The 15,070-nt window shown below is 71.5% G+C and overlaps 1 protein-coding gene across 3 annotated transcripts in view; it reads right to left on the bottom strand.

Annotated features, from left to right (window-relative positions):
- KIAA1549 (KIAA1549 ortholog) overlaps positions 1 to 15,070 on the bottom strand; it is a 117,932-nt gene that overhangs the window by 18,226 nt on the left and 84,636 nt on the right. The window lies entirely within an intron of this gene.

The following is a 15,070-nucleotide window of genomic DNA, read 5'->3' as shown; positions in this document are numbered from 1 at the left end:
GAGGAGCCCGACCGAGAGAAGGGGACAGGGAGGAGCCCGCCCGAGAGAAGGGGACAAGGAGGAGCCCGCCCGAGAGAAGGGGACAAGGAGGAGCCCGCCCGAGAGAAGGGGACAAGGAGGAGCCCGCCCGAGAGAAGGGGACAGGGAGGAGCCCGCCCGAGAGAAGGGGACAGGGAGGAGCCCGCCCGAGAGAAGGGGACAAGGAGGAGCCCGCCCGAGAGAAGGGGACAAGGAGGAGCCCGCCCGAGAGAAGGGGACAAGGAGGAGCCTCCCCGAGAGAAGGGGACAAGGAGGAGCCCGCCCGAGAGAAGGGGACAGGGAGGAGCCCGCCCGAGAGAAGGGGACAGGGAGGAGCCCGGCCGAGAGAAGGGGACAGGGAGGAGCCCGCCCGAGAGAAGGGGACAGGGAGGAGCCCGCCCGAGAGAAGGGGACAGGGAGGAGCCCGCCCGAGAGAAGGGGACAGGGAGGAGCCCGCCCGAGAGAAGGGGACAGGGAGGAGCCCGCCCGAGAGAAGGGGGGTGGGGAGGAGCCCGCCCGAGAGAAGGGGGGTGGGGAGGAGCCCGCCCGAGAGAAGGGGGGTGGGGAGGAGCCCGCCCGAGAGAAGGGGACAGGGAGGAGCCCGCCCGAGAGAAGGGGACAGGGAGGAGCCCGCCCGAGAGAAGGGGACAGGGAGGAGCCCGCCCGAGAGAAGGGGACAGGGAGGAGCCCGCCCGAGAGAAGGGGACAGGGAGGAGCCCGCCCGAGAGAAGGGGACAGGGAGGAGCCCGCCCGAGAGAAGGGGACAGGGAGGAGCCTGCCCGAGAGAAGGGGACAGGGAGGAGCCCGCCCGAGAGAAGGGGGGTGGGGAGGAGCCCGCCCGAGAGAAGGGGGGTGGGGAGGAGCCCGCCCGAGAGAAGGGGACAGGGAGGAGCCCGCCCGAGAGAAGGGGACATGGAGGAGCCCGCCCGAGAGAAGGGGACAGGGAGGAGACCGCCGGAGAGAAGGGGACAGGGAGAAGCCCGCCCGAGAGAAGGGGGGTGGGGAGGAGCCCGCCCGAGAGAAGGGGGGTGGGGAGGAGCCCGACCGAGAAAAGAGGGGTGGGGAGGAGCCCGACCGAGGGAAGGGGACAAGGAGGAGCCCGCCTGAGAGAAGGGGGGTGGGGAGAAGCCCGCCCGAGAGAAGGGGGGTGGGGAGGAGCCCCCCCGAGAGAAGGGGGGTGGGGAGGAGCCCGCCCGAGAGAAGGGGGGTGGGGAGGAGCCCGACCGAGAGAAGGGGGGTGGGGAGGAGCCAGCCCGAGAGAAGGGGATAGGGAGGGGCCCGCCCGCCCGAGAGAAGGGGATAGGGAGGGGCCCGCCCGGGGCCCGCCCGAGAGAAGGGGATAGGGAGGGGCCCGGGAGGGGCCCGCCCGGGAGGGGCCCGCCCGACAGAAGGGGACAGGGAGGAGCCCGCCCGAGAGAAGGGGACAGGGAGGAGCCCGCCCGAGAGAAGGGGACAGGGAGGAGCCCGCCCGAGAGAAGGGGACAGGGAGGAGCCCGCCCGAGAGAAGGGGACAGGGAGGAGCCCGCCCGACAGAAGGGGACAGGGAGGAGCCCGCCCGAGAGAAGGGGACAGGGAGGAGCCCGCCCGAGAGAAGGGGACAGGGAGGAGCCCGCCCGAGAGAAGGGGGGTGGGGAGGAGCCCGCCCGAGAGAAGGGGGGTGGGGAGGAGCCCGCCCGAGAGAAGGGGGGTGGGGAAGAGCCCGCCCGAGAGAAGGGGACAGGGAAGGCAGGGGACAGGGAGGGCGGGGGACAGGGAGGGGCCCGCCAGAGAGAAGGGGACAGGGAGGAGCCCGCCAGAGAGAAGGGGACAGGGAGGAGCCCGCCAGAGAGAAGGGGACAGGGAGGAGCCCGCCAGAGAGAAGGGGACAGGGAGGAGCCCGCCAGAGAGAAGGGGACAGGGAGGAGCCCGCCCGAGAGAAGGGGACAAGGAGGAGCCCGCCCGAGAGAAGGGGACAGGGAGGAGCCCGCCCGAGAGAAGGGGACAGGGAGGAGCCCGCCCGAGAGGAGGGGACAGGGAGGAGCCCGCCCGAGAGAAGGGGACAGGGAGGAGCCCGCCCGAGAGAAGGGGACAGGGAGGAGCCCGCCCGAGAGAAGGGGACAGGGAGGAGCCCGCCCGAGAGAAGGGGGACAGGGAGGAGCCCGCCCGAGAGAAGGGGACAGGGAGGAGCCCGCCCGAGAGAAGGGGACAGGGAGGAGCCCGCCCGAGAGAAGGGGACAGGGAGGAGCCCGCCCGAGAGAAGGGGACAGGGAGGAGCCCGCCCGAGAGAAGGGGGGTGGGGAGGAGCCCGCCCGAGAGAAGGGGGGTGGGGAGGAGCCCGCCCGAGAGAAGGGGGGTGGGGAGGAGCCCGCCCGAGAGAAGGGGGGTGGGGAGGAGCCCGCCCGAGAGAAGGGGACAGGGAGGCCTGCCCGAGAGAAGGGGACAGGGAGGGGGAGGGGCCCGCCGGGAGGGGCCCGCCCGAGAGAAGGGGACAGGGAGGGGGGAGGGGCCCGCCAGGGGCCCGCCCGAGAGAAGGGGACAGGGAGAAGGGGACAGGGAGAAGGGGACAGGGAGGGGCCCGCGCGAGAGAAGGGGACAGGGAGGAGCCCGCCCGAGAGAAGGGGACAGGGAGGAGCCCGCCCGAGAGAAGGGGACAGGGAGGAGCCCGCCCGAGAGAAGGGGGGTGGGGAGGAGCCCGACCGAGTGAAGGGGGGTGGGGAGGAGCCCGACCGAGAGAAGGGGACAGGGAGGAGCCCGCCCGAGAGAAGGGGGTTGGGGGGGAGCCCGCCCGAGAAGAGAAGGGGACAGGGAGGAGCCCGCCCGAGAAGAGAAGGGGACAGGGAGGAGCCCGCCCGAGAAGAGAAGGGGACAGGGAGGAGCCCGCCCGAGAGAAGGGGACAAGGAGGAGCCCGCCCGAGAGAAGGGGACAAGGAGGAGCCCGTCCGAGAGAAGGGGACAGGGAGGAGCCCGCCCGAGAGAAGGGGGGTGGGGAGGAGCCCGCCCGAGAGAAGGGGACAGGGAGGGAGGGGCCCGCCCGAGAAAAGGGGACAGGGAGGGGCGGAGGGGCCCGCCCGAGAGAAGGGGACAGGGGGGACAGGGAGGGGCCGCCCGAAGGGGACAGGGGGGACAGGGAGGGGCCGCCCGAAGGGGACAGGGGGGACAGGGAGGGGCCGCCCGAAGGGGACAGGGAGGGGCCCGCCCGAGAGAAGGGGACAGGGAGGAGCCCGCCCGAGAGAAGGGGACAGGGAGGAGCCCGCCCGAGAGAAGGGGACAGGGAGGAGCCCGCCCGAGAGAAGGGGACAGGGAGGAGCCCGCCCGAGAGAAGGGGACAGGGAGGAGCCCGCCCGAGAGAAGGGGACAGGGAGGAGCCCGCCCGAGAGAAGGGGACAGGGAGGAGCCCGCCCGAGAGAAGGGGACAGGGAGGAGCCCGCCCGAGAGAAGGGGACAGGGAGGAGCCCGCCCGAGAGAAGGGGACAGGGAGGAGCCCGCCCGAGAGAAGGGGACAGGGAGGAGCCCGCCCGAGAGAAGGGGACAGGGAGGAGCCCGCCCGAGAGAAGGGGACAGGGAGGAGCCCGCCCGAGAGAAGGGGACAGGGAGGAGCCCGCCCGAGAGAAGGGGACAGGGAGGAGCCCGCCCGAGAGAAGGGGACAGGGAGGAGCCCGACCGAGTGAAGGGGGGTGGGGAGGAGCCCGACCGAGTGAAGGGGGGTGGGGAGGAGCCCGACAGAGTGAAGGGGGGTGGGGAGGAGCCCGACAGAGTGAAGGGGGGTGGGGAGGAGCCCGACAGAGTGAAGGGGGGTGGGGAGGAGCCCGACAGAGTGAAGGGTACAGGGAGGAGCCCGCCCGAGAGAAGGGGACAGGGAGGGGCCCGCCCGAGAGGGGCCCGCCCGAGAAAAGGGGACAGGGAGGGGCGGAGGGGCCCGCCCGAGAGAAGGGGACAGGGAGGGGCCCGCCCGAGAGAAGGGGACAGGGAGGGGCCCGCCCGGGAGGGGCCCGCCCGAAGGGGACAGGGAGGGGCCCGCCCGAGAGAAGAGGACAGGGAGGAGCCGGCCCGAGAGAAGGGGACAGGGAGGAGCCGGCCCGAGAGAAGGGGACAGGGAGGAGCCGGCCCGAGAGAAGGGGACAGGGAGGAGCCGGCCCGAGAGAAGGGGACAGGGAGGAGCCGGCCCGAGAGAAGGGGACAGGGAGGAGCCCGACCGAGTGAAGGGGGGTGGAGAGGAGCCCGACCGAGTGAAGGGGGGTGGAGAGGAGCCCGACCGAGTGAAGGGGGGTGGGGAGGAGCCTGACCGAGAGACGGGGACAGGGAGGAGCCTCCCCGAGAGAAGGGGACGAGGAGCCCGTCCGAGAGAAGGGGGGTGGGGAGGAGCACGACCGAGAGATGAGGACAGGGAGGAGTCCGCCCGAGAGAAGGGGGGTTGGGATGAGCCCGCCCGAGAGAAGGGGACAGGAAGGAGCCCGCCCGAGAGAAGGGGACAGGGAGGAGACTCCCCGAGAGAAGGGGACAGGGAGGAGCCCGCTCGAGAGAAGGGGACAGGGAGGAGCCCCCCCGAGAGAAGGGGACAAGGAGGAGCCTCCCCGAGAGAAGGGGACAGAGAGGAGCCCGCCCGAGAGAAGGGGGGTGGGGAGGAGCCTCCCCGAGAGAAGGGTACAAGGAGGAGCCCGCCCGAGAGAAGGGGGGTGGGGAGGAGCCCGCCCGAGAGAAGGGGGGAGGGGAGGAGCCCGCCCGAGAGAAGGGGGGAGGGGAGGAGCCCGCCCGAGAGAAGGGGGGTGGGGAGGAACCCGCCCGAGAGACGGGGACAGGGAGGAGCCTCCCCGAGAGAAGGGGACAAGGAGGAGCCCGCCCGAGAGAAGGGGGGTGGGGAGGTGCCCGCCCGAGAGATGGGGACAGGGAGGAGCCCGCCCGAGAGAAGGGGACAAGGAGGAGCCCGCCCGAGAGAAGGGGGGTGGGGAGGAGCCCGCCCGAGAGAAGGGGACAGGGAGGAGCCCGCCCGAGAGAAGGAGACAGGGAGGAGCCCGCCCGAGAGAAGGGGACAGGGAGGGGCCCGCCCGAGAGAAGGGGACAGGGAGGAGCCCGCCCGAGAGAAGGGGACAGGGAGGAGCCTGCCCGAGAGAAGGGGACGGGAGGAGCCCGCCTGAAAGAAGGGGGGTGGGGAGGAGCCCGCCCGAGAGAAGGGGGGTGGGGAGGAGCCCGCCCGAGTGAAGGGGACAAGGAGGAGCCCGCCCGAGAGAAGGGGACAGGGAGGGGCCGGGACAGGGAGGGGCCCGCCCGGGGAGGGGCCCGCCCGAGAGAAGGGGGGTGGGGAGGAGCCCGACCGAGAGACGGGGATTCCCCGAGAGAAGGGGACAAGGAGGAGCCCGCCCGAGAGAAGGGGGGTGGGGAGGAGCCCGACCGAGAGATGGGGACTCCCCGAGAGAAGGGGACAAGGAGGAGACCGCCCGAGAGAAGGGGGGTGGGGAGGAGCCCGACCGAGAGATGGGGACAGAGAGGAGCCTCCCCGAGAGAAGGGGACAAGGAGGAGCCCGCCCGAGAGAAGGGGGGTGGGGAGGAGCCCGAACGAGAGAAGGGGACAAGGAGGAGACTCCCCGAGAGAAGGGGACAGGGAGGAGCCCGCTCGAGAGAAGGGGACAAGGAGGAGCCTCCCCGAGAGAAGGGGGGTGGGGAGGAGCCCGTCCGAGAGAAGGGGACAGGGAGGAGCCCGCCCGAGAGAAGGGGGGTGGGGAGGAGCCCGCCCGAGAGAAGAGGACAGGGAGGAGCCCGCCCGAGAGAAGGGGACAGGGAGGAGCCCGCCCGAGAGAAGGGGACAGGGAGGAGCCCGCCCGAGAGAAGGGGACAGGGAGGAGCCCGTCCGAGAGAAGGGGGGTGGGGAGGAGCCCGCCCGAGAGAAGGGGACAGGGCCGCCCGGCCCCCGCCCGAGAGAAGGGGACAGGGAGGGGCCCGCCCGGGGCCCGCCTGAGAGAAGGGGACAGGGAGGGGCCCACCACAGAGAAGGAGACAGGGAGGAGCCCGCCACAGAGAAGGGGGGTGGGGAGGAGCCCGTCCGAGAGAAGGGGGGTGGGGAGGAGCCCGTCCGAGAGAAGGGGACAGGGACCGCCCCAGAGAAGGGGACAGGGAGGAGCCCGCCCCAGAGAAGGGGACAGGGAGGAGCCCGCCCCAGAGAAGGGGACAGGGAGGAGCCCGCCCCAGAGAAGGGGACAGGGAGGAGCCCGCCCCAGAGAAGGGGACAGGGAGGAGCCCGCCCCAGAGAAGGGGACAGGGAGGAGCCCGCCCCAGAGAAGGGGACAGGGAGGAGCCCGCCCCAGAGAAGGGGACAGGGAGGAGCCCGCCCCAGAGAAGGGGACAGGGAGGAGCCCGCCCCAGAGAAGGGGACAGGGAGGAGCCCGCCCCAGAGAAGGGGACAGGGAGGAGCCCGCCCCAGAGAAGGGGACAGGGAGGAGCCCGCCCGAGAGTAGGGGGGTGGGGAGGAGCCCGACCGAGAGTAGGGGGGTGGGGAGGAGCCCGACCGAGAGTAGGGGGGTGGGGAGGAGCCCGACCGAGAGACGGGGACAGGGAGGAGCCCGCCCGAGAGAAGGGGACAGGGAGGAGCCCGCCCGAGAGAAGGGGGGTGGGGAGGAGCCCGACCGAGAGATGGGGACAGGGAGGAGCCTCCCCGAGAGAAGGGGACAAGGAGGAGCCCGCCCGAGAGAAGGGGGGTGGGGAGGAGCCCGACCGAGAGATGGGGACAGGGAGGAGCCTCCCCGAGAGAAGGGGACAAGAAGGAGCCCGCCCGAGAGAAGGGGGACAGGGAGGAGCCCGTCCGAGAGAAGGCGGGTGGGGAGGAGCCCGCCCGAGAGAAGGGGACAGGGGCCCGCCAGGGGACAGGGAGGGCCCGCCCGCCCGAGAGAAGGGGACAGGGAGGGCCCGCCCGCCCGAGAGAAGGGGACAGGGAGGGCCCGCCCGCCCGAGAGAAGGGGACAGGGAGGGGCCCGCCCGAGAGAAGGGGACAGGGAGGGGGCGGGAGGGGACAGGGAGGGGACAGGGAGGGGCCCGCCCGAGAGGAGGGGACAGGGAGGGGCCCGCCCCAGAGAAGGGGACAGGGAAGAGCCCGACCGAGAGAAGGGGACAGGGAGGAGCCCGCCCCAGAGAAGGGGACAAGGAGGAGCCCGCCCGAGAGAAGGGGACAGGGAGGAGCCCGCCCCAGAGAAGGGGACAAGGAGGAGCCCGCCCGAGAGAAGGGGACAGGGAGGAGCCCGCCCGAGAGAAGGGGACAGGGAGGAGCCCGCCCGAGAGAAGGGGACAGGGAGGAGCCCGCCCGAGAGAAGGGGACAGGGAGGAGCCCGCCCGAGAGAAGGGGACAGGGAGGAGCCCGCCCGAGAGAAGGGGACAGGGAGGAGCCCGCCCGAGAGAAGGGGACAGGGAGGAGCCCGCCCGAGAGAAGGGGACAGGGAGGAGCCCGCCCGAGAGAAGGGGACAGGGAGGAGCCCGCCCGAGAGAAGGGGACAGGGAGGAGCCCGCCCGAGAGAAGGGGACAGGGAGGAGCCCGCCCGAGAGAAGGGGACAGGGAGGAGCCCGCCCGAGAGAAGGGGACAGGGAGGAGCCCGCCCGAGAGAAGGGGACAGGGAGGAGCCCGCCCGAGAGAAGGGGGACAGGGAAGAGCCCGCCCGAGAGAAGGGGGACAGGGAAGAGCCCGCCCGAGAGAAGGGGGACAGGGAAGAGCCCGCCCGAGAGAAGGGACAGGGAGGAGCCCGCCCGAGAGAAGGGGACAGGGAGGAGCCCGCCCGAGAGAAGGGGACAGGGAGGAGCCCGCCCGAGAGAAGGGGACAGGGAGGAGCCCGCCCGAGAGAAGGGGACAAGGAGGAGCCCGCCCGAGAGAAGGGGACAGGGAGGAGCCCGCCCGAGAGAAGGGGACAGGGAGGGGGAGGAGCCCGCCCGAGAGAAGGGGACAGGGAGGAGCCCGCCCGAGAGAAGGGGACAGGGAGGAGCCCGCCCGAGAGAAGGGGACAGGAAGGAGCCCGCCCGAGAGAAGGGGACAGGGAGGAGCCCGCCCGAGAGAAGGGGGACAGGGAGGAGCCCGACCGAGAGAAGGGGACAGGGAGGAGCCCGCCCGAGAGAAGGGGACAGGGAGGAGCCCGCCCGAGAGAAGGGGACAGGGAGGAGACCGCCCGAGAGAAGGAGGGTGGGGAGGAGCCCGCCCGAGAGAAGGGGGGTGGGGAGGAGCTCGCCCGAGAGAAGGGGACAGGGCCCGAGAGAAGGGGACAGGGAGGGGCTCGACCCAGAGAAGGGGACAGGGAGGGGCCCGCCCGAGAGAAGGGGACAGGGAGGAGCCCGACCGAGAGAAGGGGACAGGGAGGGGCCCGCCCGAGAGAAGGGGACAGGGAGGGGGGAGGCCGCCCGAGAGAAGGGGACAGGGAGGAGCCCGCCCGAGAGAAGGGGACAGGGAGGAGCCCGCCCGAGAGAAGGGGGGTGGGGAGGAGCCCGACCGAGTGAAGGGGGGTGGGGAGGAGCCCGACCGAGTGAAGGGGACAGGGAGGAGCCCGCCCGAGAGAAGGGGACAGGGAGGAGCCCGCCCGAGAGAAGGGGACAGGGAGGAGCCCGCCCGAGAGAAGGGGACAGGGAGGAGCCCGCCCGAGAGAAGGGGGACAGGGAAGAGCCCGCCCGAGAGAAGGGGGACAGGGAAGAGCCCGCCCGAGAGAAGGGGGACAGGGAAGAGCCCGCCCGAGAGAAGGGACAGGGAGGAGCCCGCCCGAGAGAAGGGGACAGGGAGGAGCCCGCCCGAGAGAAGGGGACAGGGAGGAGCCCGCCCGAGAGAAGGGGACAGGGAGGAGCCCGCCCGAGAGAAGGGGACAAGGAGGAGCCCGCCCGAGAGAAGGGGACAGGGAGGAGCCCGCCCGAGAGAAGGGGACAGGGAGGGGGAGGAGCCCGCCCGAGAGAAGGGGACAGGGAGGAGCCCGCCCGAGAGAAGGGGACAGGGAGGAGCCCGCCCGAGAGAAGGGGACAGGAAGGAGCCCGCCCGAGAGAAGGGGACAGGGAGGAGCCCGCCCGAGAGAAGGGGGACAGGGAGGAGCCCGACCGAGAGAAGGGGACAGGGAGGAGCCCGCCCGAGAGAAGGGGACAGGGAGGAGCCCGCCCGAGAGAAGGGGACAGGGAGGAGACCGCCCGAGAGAAGGAGGGTGGGGAGGAGCCCGCCCGAGAGAAGGGGGGTGGGGAGGAGCTCGCCCGAGAGAAGGGGACAGGGCCCGAGAGAAGGGGACAGGGAGGGGCTCGACCCAGAGAAGGGGACAGGGAGGGGCCCGCCCGAGAGAAGGGGACAGGGAGGAGCCCGACCGAGAGAAGGGGACAGGGAGGGGCCCGCCCGAGAGAAGGGGACAGGGAGGGGGGAGGCCGCCCGAGAGAAGGGGACAGGGAGGAGCCCGCCCGAGAGAAGGGGACAGGGAGGAGCCCGCCCGAGAGAAGGGGGGTGGGGAGGAGCCCGACCGAGTGAAGGGGGGTGGGGAGGAGCCCGACCGAGTGAAGGGGACAGGGAGGAGCCTCCCCGAGAGAAGGGGACAAGGAGGAGCACGCCGAGAGAAGGGGGGTGGGGAGGAGCCCGCCCGAGAGAAGGGGACAGGGAGGGGCCCGCCCGAGAGAAGGGGACAGGGACGGGCGGAATGGGACAGGGAGGGGCCCGCCCGGGAGAAGGGGACAGGGAGGAGCCCGCCCGAGAGAAGGGGACAGGGAGGAGCCTCCCCGAGAGAAGGGGACAAGGAGGAGCCTCCCCGAGAGAAGGGGACAGGGAGGAGCCCGCCCGAGAGAAGGGGACAAGGAGGAGCCCGCCCGAGAGAAGGGGACAAGGAGGAGCCCGCCCGAGAGAAGGGGACAGGGAGGAGCCCGTCCGAGAGAAGGAGACAGGGAGGAGCCCGCCCGAGAGTAGGGGGGCGGGGAGGAGCCCGCCCGAGAGAAGGGGGGCGGGGAGGAGCCTCCCCGAGAGAAGGGGGGTGGGGAGGAGCCCGCCCGAGAGAAGGGGGGTGGGGAGGAGCCCGCCCGAGAGAAGGGGGGTGGGGAGGAGCCCGACCGAGAGATGGGTGGTGGGGAGGAGCCCGACCGAGAGACGGGGACAGGGAGGAGCCCGCCCGAGAGAAGGGGACAGGGAGGAGCCCGCCCGAGAGAAGGGGACAGGGAGGAGCCTCCCCGAGAGAAGGGGACAAGGAGGAGCCTCCCCGAGAGAAGGGGTCGGGGAGGAGCCCGCCCGAGAGAAGGGGGGCGGGGAGGAGCCCGCCCGAGAGAAGGGGACAAGGAGGAGCCCGCCCGAGAGAAGGGGACAAGGAGGAGCCCGCCCGAGAGAAGGGGACAAGGAGGAGCCCGCCCGAGAGAAGGGGACAAGGAGGAGCCCGCCCGAGAGAAGGGGACAAGGAGGAGCCCGCCCGAGAGAAGGGGACAGGGAGGAGCCCGCCCGAGAGAAGGGGACAGGGAGGAGCCCGCCCGAGAGAAGGGGACAGGGAGGAGCCCGCCCGAGAGAAGGGGACAGGGAGGAGCCCGCCCGAGAGAAGGGGACAGGGAGGAGCCCGCCCGAGAGAAGGGGGACAGGGAAGAGCCCGCCCGAGAGAAGGGGGACAGGGAAGAGCCCGCCCGAGAGAAGGGGACAGGGAGGAGCCCGCCCGAGAGAAGGGGACAGGGAGGAGCCCGCCCGAGAGAAGGGGACAGGGAGGAGCCCGCCCGAGAGAAGGGGACAGGGAGGAGCCCGCCCGAGAGAAGGGGACAGGGAGGAGCCCGCCCGAGAGAAGGGGACAGGAAGGAGCCCGCCCGAGAGAAGGGGACAGGGAGGAGCCCGCCCGAGAGAAGGGGACAGGGAGGAGCCCGCCCGAGAGAAGGGGACAGGGAGGAGCCCGCCCGAGAGAAGGGGACAGGGAGGAGCCCGCCCGAGAGAAGGGGACAGGGAGGAGCCCGCCCGAGAGAAGGGGACAGGGAGGGGGAGGAGCCCGCCCGAGAGAAGGGTACAGGGAGGAGCCCGCCCGAGAGAAGGGGACAGGGAGGAGCCCGCCCGAGAGAAGGGGACAGGGAGGAGCCCGCCCGAGAGAAGGGGACAGGGAGGAGCCCGCCCGAGAGAAGGGGGACAGGGAGGAGCCCGCCCGAGAGAAGGTCCTTGGTAGTGCTGGTCCTTGGTAGTGCTTTCTGGCACAGGTACCTCCTGCTTAGTAACCGAGTTCCAGTACCGTCAGCTGGTCTTCGGCAGTTCCATTGGCTCTTGTACCTTCTGCTACCCATCCGGGTTCCAGTACCGTCAGCTGGTTCTCGGCAGTGACTTTGGCATGGGTACTCCCTCCTGCCCAGCCTGGTTCCAGCACGCCAGCTGTTTCCGGGTAGTGTCAACGTCACTTTGCCTCCAATGCGTTGTCCTGTCGTGTTGCGGTCGGGTTAGCCGACCCTATGGTGCCTGCAGTTTAGGTGACTCCTATGTGGGCTGCGGGATCTGGAAATGAAGGCTGGTTCCATAGTGCCAATAGGACAAGCACCCCCTGTAGGACTGTGGGTTTTGGTAACTGCGGCCGGCTCGCGGCCTTGAACTTTTTTTTACATGGGTACCTTCTGCTACCCATCCGGGTTCCAGTACCGTCAGCTGGTTCTCGGCAGTGCCTTTGGATTACGAAGGGGACAGGGAGGAGCCCGCCCGAGAGAAGGGGACAGGGAGGAGCCCGCCCGAGAGAAGGGGACAGGGAGGAGCCGCCCGAGAGAAGGGGACAAGGAGGAGCCCGCCCGAGAGAAGGGGACAAGGAGGAGCCCGCCCGAGAGAAGGGGACAAGGATGAGCCCGCCCGAGAGAAGGGGACAGGGAGGAGCCCGCCCGAGAGAAGGGGGACAGGGAAGAGCCCGCCCGAGAGAAGGGGGACAGGGAAGAGCCCGCCCGAGAGAAGGGGGACAGGGAAGAGCCCGCCCGAGAGAAGGGGGACAGGGAAGAGCCCGCCCGAGAGAAGGGGACAGGGAGGAGCCCGCCCGAGAGAAGGGGACAGGGAGGAGCCCGTCCGAGAGAAGGGGACAGGGAGGAGCCCGCCCGAGAGAAGGGGACAGGGAGGAGTCCGCCCGAGAGAAGGGGACAGGGAGGAGCCCGCCCGAGAGAAGGGGACAGGGAGGAGCCCGCCCGAGAGAAGGGGACAGGGAGGAGCCCGCCCGAGAGAAGGGGACAGGGAGGAGCCCGCCCGAGAGAAGGGGACAGGGAGGAGCCCGCCCGTGTCCCGCCCGAGAGAATGGGACAGGGAGGAGCCCGCCCGAGAGAAGGGGACAGGGAGGAGCCCGCCCGAGAGAAGGGGACAGGGAGGAGCCCGCCCGAGAGAAGGGGACAGGGAGGAGACCGCCCGAGAGAAGGGGACAGGGAGGGGGAGGAGCCCGCCCGAGAGAAGGGTACAGGGAGGAGCCCGCCCGAGAGAAGGGGACAGGGAGGAGCCCGCCCGAGAGAAGGGGACAGGGAGGAGCCCGCCCGAGAGAAGGGGGACAGGGAGGAGCCCGACCGAGAGAAGGGGGACAGGGAGGAGCCCGACCGAGAGAAGGGGGACAGGGAGGAGCCCGACCGAGAGAAGGGGACAGGGAGGAGCCCGCCCGAGAGAAGGGGACAGGGAGGAGCCCGCCCGAGAGAAGGAGGGTGGGGAGGAGCCCGCCCGAGAGAAGGGGGGTGGGGAGGAGCCCGCCCGAGAGAAGGGGACAGGGCCCGAGAGAAGGGGACAGGGAGGGGCTCGACCGAGAGAAGGGGACAGGGAGGGGCCCGCCCGAGAGAAGGGGACAGGGAGGAGCCCGCCCGAGAGAAGGGGACAGGGAGGAGCCCGCCCGAGAGAAGGGGACAGGGAGGAGCCGCCCGAGAGAAGGGGGGTGGGGAGGAGCCCGACCGAGTGAAGGGGGGTGGGGAGGAGCCCGACCGAGTGAAGGGGGGTGGGGAGGAGCCCGACCGAGTGAAGGGGGGTGGGGAGGAGCCCGACCGAGAGACGGGGACAGGGAGGAGCCTCCCCGAGAGAAGGGGACAAGGAGGAGCACGCCGAGAGAAGGGGGGTGGGGAGGAGCCCGCCCGAGAGAAGGGGACGAGAAGGGGACAGGGAGGGGCCCGGGAGGGGCCCGCCCGAGAGAAGGGGACAGGGACGGGCGGAATGGGACAGGGAGGGAGCCTCCCCGAGAGAAGGGGACAGGGAGGAGCCCGCCCGAGAAGGGGACAGGGAGGAGCCTCCCCGAGAGAAGGGGACAGGGAGGAGCCTCCCCGAGAGAAGGGGACAAGGAGGAGCCTCCCCGAGAGAAGGGGGGTGGGGAGGAGCCCGCCCGAGAGAAGGGGACAGGGAGGAGCCCGCCCGAGAGAAGGGGACAAGGAGGAGCCCGCCCGAGAGAAGGGGACAAGGAGGAGCCCGCCCGAGAGAAGGGGACAAGGAGGAACCCGCCCGAGAGAAGGGGACAAGGAGGAGCCCGCCCGAGAGAAGGGGACAGGGAGGAGCCCGCCCGAGAGAAGGAGACAGGGAGGAGCCCGTCCGAGAGAAGGAGACAGGGAGGAGCCCGTCCGAGAGAAGGAGACAGGGAGGAGCCTGTCCGAGAGAAGGAGACAGGGAGGAGCCCGCCCGAGAGAAGGGGACAGGGAAGAGCCCGACCGAGAGAAGGGGACAGGGAAGAGCCCAACCGAGAGACGGGGACAGGGAGGAGCCCGCCCGAGAGAAGGGGGGTGGGGAGGAGCCCGCCCGAGAGAAGGGGGGTGGGGAGGAGCCCGACCGAGAGACGGGGACAGGGAGGAGCCCGCCCGAGAGTAGGGGGGTGGGGAGGAGCCTCCCCGAGAGAAGGGGACAAGGAGGAGCCCGCCCGAGAGAAGGGGACAAGGAGGAGCCCAACCGAGAGAAGGGGGGTGGGGAGGAGCCCGACCGAGAGAAGGGGGGTGGGGAGGAGCCCGACCGAGAGAAGGGACAAGGAGGAGCCTCCCCGAGAGAAGGGGACAGGGAGGAGCCCGCCCGAGAGAAGGGGGATGGGGAGGAGCCCGACCGAGAGACGGGGACAAGGAGGAGCCTCCCGAGAGAAGGGGACAAGGAGGAGCCCGCCCGAGAGAAGGGGGTGGGGAGGAGCCCGCCCGAGAGAAGGGGACAAGGAGGAGCCCGCCCGAGAGAAGGGAGGTGGGGAGGAACCCGCCCGAGAGAAGGGGGGTGGGGAGGAGCCCGCCCGAGAGAAGGGGGGTGGGGAGGAGCCCGACCGAGAGACGGGGACAGGGAGGAGCCCGACCGAGAGAAGGGGACAGGGAGGAGCCTCCCCGAGAGAAGGGGGGTGGGGAGGAGCCCGACCGAGAGACGGGGACAAGGAGGAGCCTCCCCGAGAGAAGGGGACAAGGAGGAGCCCGCCCGAGAGAAGGGGGATGGGGAGGAGCCCGACCGAGAGACGGGGACAAGGAGGAGCCTCCCCGAGAGAAGGGGACAAGGAGGAGCCCGCCCGAGAGAAGGGGGTGGGAGGAGCCCGCCCGAGAGAGAAGGGGACAAGGAGGAGCCCGCCCGAGAGAAGGGGGGTGGGGAGGAACCCGCCGAGAGAAGGGGGTGGGGAGGAGCCCGCCCGAGAGAAGGGGGGTGGGGAGGAGCCCGACCGAGAGACGGGGACAGGGAGGAGCCCGACCGAGAGAAGGGGACAGGGAGGAGCCTCCCCGAGAGAAGGGGGGTGGGGAGGAGCCCGACCGAGAGACGGGGACAAGGAGGAGCCTCCCCGAGAGAAGGGACAAGGAGGAGCCCGCCCGAGAGAAGGGGGGTGGGGAGGAGCCCGACCGAGAGATGGGTGGTGGGGAGGAGCCCGACCGAGAGACGGGGACAGGGAGGAGCCCGCCCGAGAGTAGGGGGGTGGGGAGGAGCCTCCCCGAGAGAAGGGGACAAGGAGGAGCCCGCCCGAGAGAAGGGGACAAGGAGGAGCCCAACCGAGAGAAGGGGGGTGGGGAGGAGCCCGACCGAGAGAAGGGGGGTGGGGAGGAGCCCGACCGAGAGAAGGGGACAAGGAGGAGCCTCCCCGAGAGAAGGGGACAGGGAGGAGCCCGCCCGAGAGAAGGGGGATGGGAGGAGCCCGACCGAGAGACGGGGACAAGGAGGAGCCTCCCCGAGAGAAGGGGACAAGGAGGAGCCTCCCCGAGAGAAGGGGAC

Source organism: Phyllobates terribilis, unplaced genomic scaffold (genome assembly GCF_046119375.1).
Source record: "Phyllobates terribilis strain yellow unplaced genomic scaffold, ASM4611937v1 Scaffold_10__3_contigs__length_209671492, whole genome shotgun sequence".
Classification (NCBI taxonomy): domain Eukaryota; kingdom Metazoa; phylum Chordata; class Amphibia; order Anura; family Dendrobatidae; genus Phyllobates; species Phyllobates terribilis.
Note: the sequence above shows the minus strand (reverse complement) of the source record. Positions and strands in the feature narration are given on the sequence as shown.